The following is a 6,625-nucleotide window of genomic DNA, read 5'->3' on the forward strand; positions in this document are numbered from 1 at the left end:
AACTAGCCACAGGGCAGAGTAGTGCAACATTTCCATATGCAGAGTTCTAGCTACATGGCAGATGAGTGCAACGTGTCCATAAACTGAGAGATAGCTAAATGGCAAAGTAGTACAACATGTCCTTATACAGAGTACAAGCTACATGGCAGATGAGTCCAACATGTCCATATACTGAGAGTTAGCTACAAAATGCAGATGAGTCTTACATATGTATATATAGAGGACTTGCTACAAGGCAGATGAGTCCCAAATGTTCATATAGAGAGCTGGCTACATGGCTGATGAGTCCAAAATGTCCATATACAGAGAGATAGCTTCGTGGAAGAGTAGTACAATATTTCCAAATACAGAGTTCTACCTACATGGCAGATGAATCCAACGTGTGCCTATAGTGAGAGACAGTCACATGGCCAAGTAGTCCAACATGTCCATATACAGATTACTAGCTACATGGTAGATGAGTCCAATATATCCATATACTGAGTTAGTAACATGGCAGATGAGTCCAACATGTGTATTTTTAGAGGGCTAGCTACAAGACAGATAAGTCCAACATGTTCATACAGAGAGTGGTGCCTACAAGGCTGATGAGTACAACATATCCATATACAGAGAGCTAGCTACATGGCAGATAGGTCCAACATGTGTATATTTAGAGGGCTAGCTACAAGGCAGATGAGTCTAACATGTTCATGCAGAGAGATCTGGCTACATGGCTGATGAGTCCAACATACCCATATACTGAGAGCCAGCTAAATGCAGACAGTTCCAAAATGTTCATATACAGACATCTTCCTACATGGCAGATAAGTCCAACATATCCATGCACAGAGAGCTAGCTGCATGGCAGACGAGTACAAAATCTCCATATACAGAGTTCTAGCTACATGGCAGATGAGTTCAACATGTCCATATACTGAGAACTAGCTACATGACAGAGTAGTTCAACATGTCCATGTACAGAGTACTAGCTACATGCTAGATGAGCCCAACATGTCCATATACTGAAAGATAGCTACATGACAGATGAGTCCAACATGCATATATATAGAGGCTAGCTACAAGGGCAGATGAGTCCAACATGCTCATACTGAGAGAGTTGGCTACATGGCTGATGAGTCTAACATGTCCATATAGAGAGAGCTAGCTACATGGCAGAAAAGTCCAATATGTTCATATACAGAGAGCGATCTAAATGGGAGATCAGTCCAACATATCCATGCAAAGAGAACAAGTCACATAGCAGATGAATGCAAAATGTCCATATACAGAGAGTTAGCTAAATGGCGGAGTAAGTGCATCATTTCCATATACAGAGTTCTAGCTACTTGGCAGATGAGTCCAAAATGTCCATACACTGAAAGCTAGCTACATGGCAGAGTAGTCCAACATATCCATATACAGAATACTAGCTACATGGCAGATGAGTCCAACAAGTCCATGTACAGAGAGTTAGCTACAAAATGCAGATGAGCCCAACCGTGTATATTTAGAGGGCTAGCTATAAGGCATATTTGTCCAACATGTTCATACATAGAGGGCTGGCTACATGGCTGATGAGTCCAACATATCCATATACTGAGAGCTAACTGCATGGCAGACATGTCTAATATGTTCATATACAGAGAGCTAACTGCATGGCAGATCAGTCCAACATATCCATGCACAGTGAGCTTGCTTCATGGCAGCCGAGTCCAAAATGTCCATATACAGTGAGCTAACTACATGGCAGAGTATTGCAACATGTCCATATACAGAGTTCTAGCTACATGGCAGATAAGTTCAACGTGTCCATATACTGAGAGCTCAGTACATTGTAGAGTAGTCCAACATGTCCATATACAGAGTACTAGCTACATGGCAGATGAGTCCAACATGTGCATATACTGAGAATTAGGTCCAAAATGCATAGGAGTCCAACAAGTGTATCTATAGAGGACTTGCTACAAGGCAGATGAGTCAAATATGTTCATGCAGAGAGAGCTGACTATGTGGCTGATGAGGCCAAATTTCCCATATATAGAGAGGTAGATACATGGCCAAAAAGTCCAGTATGTTCATACACAAATAGCTACCTATATGGCGGATCAGTCTAACATATCCATGCACAAACAGCTAGCTACATGGCAGACGAGTCCTAAATGTTGCAATTCTGTGCCATGTAGCTAACTCTCTGTAAATGAACATTTTGGACTCATCTGCCTTGTAGCTAGCTCTCTGTGCATGGATATGTTGGACTGATCTGCCATGTTTGTACCTCTCTGTATATGAACATATTGGACTTGTCTGCCATGTAGCTAGCTCTTTGTATATAGACATGTAGGACTCATCAGCCATGTAGCCAGCTCTCTCTGTCTGAACATAAAGGAAAAATCTGCCTTGTAGTTAGTTCTCTATATATACACATGTTGGACTGATCTGTTATATAGTCAACTCTCATTGTATGGACATATTGGACTCATCTGTCATCTAATTAGTACTCTGTATATGGACATGTTGGACTACTCTGCCATGTAGCTAGCTCTCAGTATATGGACACGTTGGTCACATCAGCCATATAGCTAGAACTCTATATATGGAAATGTTGCACTACTCAGCAATATAGCTAGCTCTCTGTATATGGAAATTTTGGACTAGTCTGCCATGTAGATAGCTCTCTGTGTAGGGATGTGTTGGACTGATCTGCCATGTAGGTAGCTCTCTGTCTATGAACATATTGCAATTGACTTCCATGTAGCAGGCTCTCTGTGTATGGACATGTTGGACTCATCAACCATGTAGCCAGCTCTCTCTGCATGATCTTGTTGGATTCATCTGCCTTATAGCTGGTCCACTATATATACACATGTTGGACTCATCTGCCATGTAGCTAAGTCTCAGTATATGGACATGTTAGACACTTCTGTCATGTAGCTAGTATTCCTTATATGGACATGTTGGACTACTCTGCCATGTAGCTAGCTCTCAGTGTATGGGCACATTGGACTCATCTGCCATGTAGCTAGAACTTTACATATGGAAATGTTGCACTACTCTGCCATGTAGCTAGCTCTCTCTATATGGACAATTTGGAATCATCTGCCATGTAGTTAGCTCTCTGTGCATGGATACGTTGGACTGATGTGCCATGTTGGTAGCTATCTGCATATGATCATATTGCATTTTTCTGCCATGCAGCTAGCTCTCTGTATATTGACATGTGGGACTCATCTGTCATGTAGCCAGATCTCTATGTATGAACATGTTGGACTTATCTGCCTTGTAGTTAACCCTTTAAATATACACATGTTGGACTCATCAGCCATCTAGCTATCTATCAGTATATGGACATGTTAGACTCATCTGCCATGTAGCTAGTACTCTGTATATGGACATATTGGATTACTCTGCCGTGTCACTAGCTCTCAGTATATGGACACGTTGGACTCATTTTCCATGTAACTAGAACTCTGTATATGGAAATGTTGTTCCACTCTGCCATGTATCTATCTCTCTGTATAAGGTCATTTTGGACTCGTCTTCCATGTAAGCTAGCCCTCTGTGCATGGATATGTTGCACTGATCTGCCATGTAGGTAGCTCTCTGTATATGAACATATTGGACTTGTCTTCCATGTAGCTAGTTCTATGTATATGGACATGTTGGACTCATCAGACATGTAGCCAGCTCTCCGTGTATGAACATGTTGCACTCATCTGCCTTGTAGCCAACCCTCTAAATATACACATGTTGGACTCATCTGCCATAAAACTACTACTCTGTATATGGACAAATTGGATTACTCTGCCATGTAGCTAGCTCTCAGTATATGGATAAGTTGAAATCACCTGCCATGTAGCTAGAACACTGCATATGGATATGTTGCAACACTCTGCCATGTAGCTAGTATACTGTATATGGACATTTTGGACTTGTCTGCCATGTAATTAGCTCTCAGTATATGGATACGTTGGACTCATCTGCCATGTAGCTAGAGCTCTGTATATGGAAATTTTGCACTTACTGTGCCATTTAGCTAGCTCTCTGTATATGGACATTTTGGACATATCTTCCAAGTAGCTAGCTGTGTGTGCATGGATATGTTGGATTGATCTGCCATGTAGGTAGCTTTCTGTATATGAACATAGTGGAGTTGTCGGCCATGTAGCTAGCTCTTTGTATATGGACATGTTGGACTCATTAGCAATGTAGACAGCTCTCTCTGTGTGAACATGTTGGATTTATCTGCCTTGTTGCTAGCACTCTAAATATACACATGTTGGACTCATTTGCCATTTTGCTAAATCTCAGTGTACGAACAGGTTGGACTCATCTGCCATGTAGCTAGTATTCTGTAGATGGAAATGTTGCACTACTTGGCCATGTAGCTAGCTCTCTGTATATGGACATTTTGGACTCATCATTTAGTCAGCTTTGGACTCATCTGCCTTGTAACAAGTCCTCTATATATACACATGTTGGACTCATATGCATTTTGCAGCTAATTCTCAGTATATGGACATGTTGTACTCATCTGCCATGTAGCTAGTACTCTGTATATGGATATGTAGCACTACTCTGTCTTGTAGTTAGCTCTCAGTATATGGACATGTTGGAATCATCAGCCATGTAGCCATCTCTCAGTGGATGAACATATTTGACTCATCTTCCTTGTAGCTAGCCCTTTAAATATGCACATGTTGGACTCATCTGTCATGTTTCTCTCAGTATATGTTCATGTTGGACACATCTGCCATGTCGCTAGTACTCTGTATATGGACATGTTGGACTACTCTGCCATGTAGCTAGCTTTCAGTATATGGACACGTTGGACTCATCTGCCATGTAGCTAGAACTCTGTATATGGAAATGTGGCACTACTCTGCCATGTAGCTAGCTCTCTATATATGGACATTTTGGATTTGTCTCCTAGGTAGCTAGCTCTCTGTGCATGGATGTATTGGACTGATCTGCCATTTAGTTAGCTCTTTGTATATGAACATATTGGACTTGTCTGCCATGGAGCCAGCTCTCTATATATGGGCATGTTGGACTCATCATTCATGTAGTCAGCTCTCTCTGTATGAACATAGTGAACTCATCTGCCTTTTAGCAAATCCTCTATAAATACACATGTTGGAATCATATGCATTTTGTAGGTAATTCTCAGTATATGGACATGTTGCACTCATCTGCCATGTAGCCGGTACTCTGTATATGGATATGTTGGACTACTCTGACATGTAGCTGGCTCTCTGTATATGGACATTTTGGACATGTCAGCCATGTAGCTAACTCTCTGTGCATGGATATGTTGGACTGATCTGCCATATAGGTATTTCTCTGTACATGAACATATTAGACTTCTCTGCCTTATAGTTATTTCTCAGTATATGGACATGTGGGAATCATCAGCCATGTAGCCAGCTCTCTGTGTATGAACATATTGGACTCATCTGCCTTGTAGCTAGTCCTCTAAAAATACACATGTTGGACTCATCTGCCATGTAGCTAGTAGTCTGTATACAGACATGTTGGAGTACTCTTCCATGTAGCTAGCTCTCTATATATGGACATTTTGGACTTTTCTGCCATGTAGTTAGCTCTCTACATGGATATGCTGGACTGATCTGCTATGTAGGTATCTCTCTTTATATGAACATATTAGATTTGTCTGCCATGTAGCTAGCTTTCTGTATATGGACAGGATGGAATTATCATCCATGTAGCCAGCTCTCTGTGTATGAACATATTGGACTCATCTGCCTTGTAGCTAGTACTGTGAATATACACATGTTGGACTCATTTGCCATGTTGCTGACTCTCAGAATATGGAAACGTTGGACTCATCTGTCATGTAGCTAGTAATCTATATTTGGGCATGTAGGACTACTCTGCCATGTAGCTAGCTCTCAGTATATGGACACGTTGGACTCATCTGCCATGTAGCTAGAACTCTATATATGGAAATGTTGCACTTACTCTGCCATTTAGCTAGCTCTCTGTATACAGACATTTTGGACTTGTCTTCCATATAGCTAGCTCTCTGTGCATGGATATGTTCGACTGATCTGCTATGTAGGTAGCTCTCTGTATATGAACATATTGGACGTGTCTGCCATGTATCTAGCTCTCTGTATATGTACATGTTGGACCCATTAGTCATGTAGACAGCTCTCTTGGTTTGAACATGTTGGACTCATCTGCCTTGTAGCTAGCACTCTAAACATATGCATGTTGGACTCATCTGCCATTTTGATAAATCTCAGTATATGGACATGTTGGACTCATCTGTCATGCAGCTAGTAGTGTGTAGATGGATATGTTGCACTACTCTGCCATGTAGTTAGCTTTCTGTATATGGACATTTTGGACTCGTATGCAATGCAGCTAACTCTCTGTGCATGGAGATGTTGGACTGATCTGCCATATAGGTAGCTATCTCTATATGAACATACTGGACTTGTTTGCAATTTATGTATCTTTCTGTATATGGTCTTGTTGGACTCATCAGTCATTAAGTCACCTTTTTCTTGATGTACATGTTGGAGTCATCTGCACTGTAGCAAGTCAAATATATATACACATGTTGGACTCACCTGCATTTTGTAGCTATCACTCAGTATATGGACATGTTGGACTCATC

Source organism: Chrysochloris asiatica, unplaced genomic scaffold, assembly GCF_000296735.1.
Source record: "Chrysochloris asiatica unplaced genomic scaffold, ChrAsi1.0 scaffold00208, whole genome shotgun sequence".
Classification (NCBI taxonomy): Eukaryota; Metazoa; Chordata; class Mammalia; order Afrosoricida; family Chrysochloridae; genus Chrysochloris; species Chrysochloris asiatica.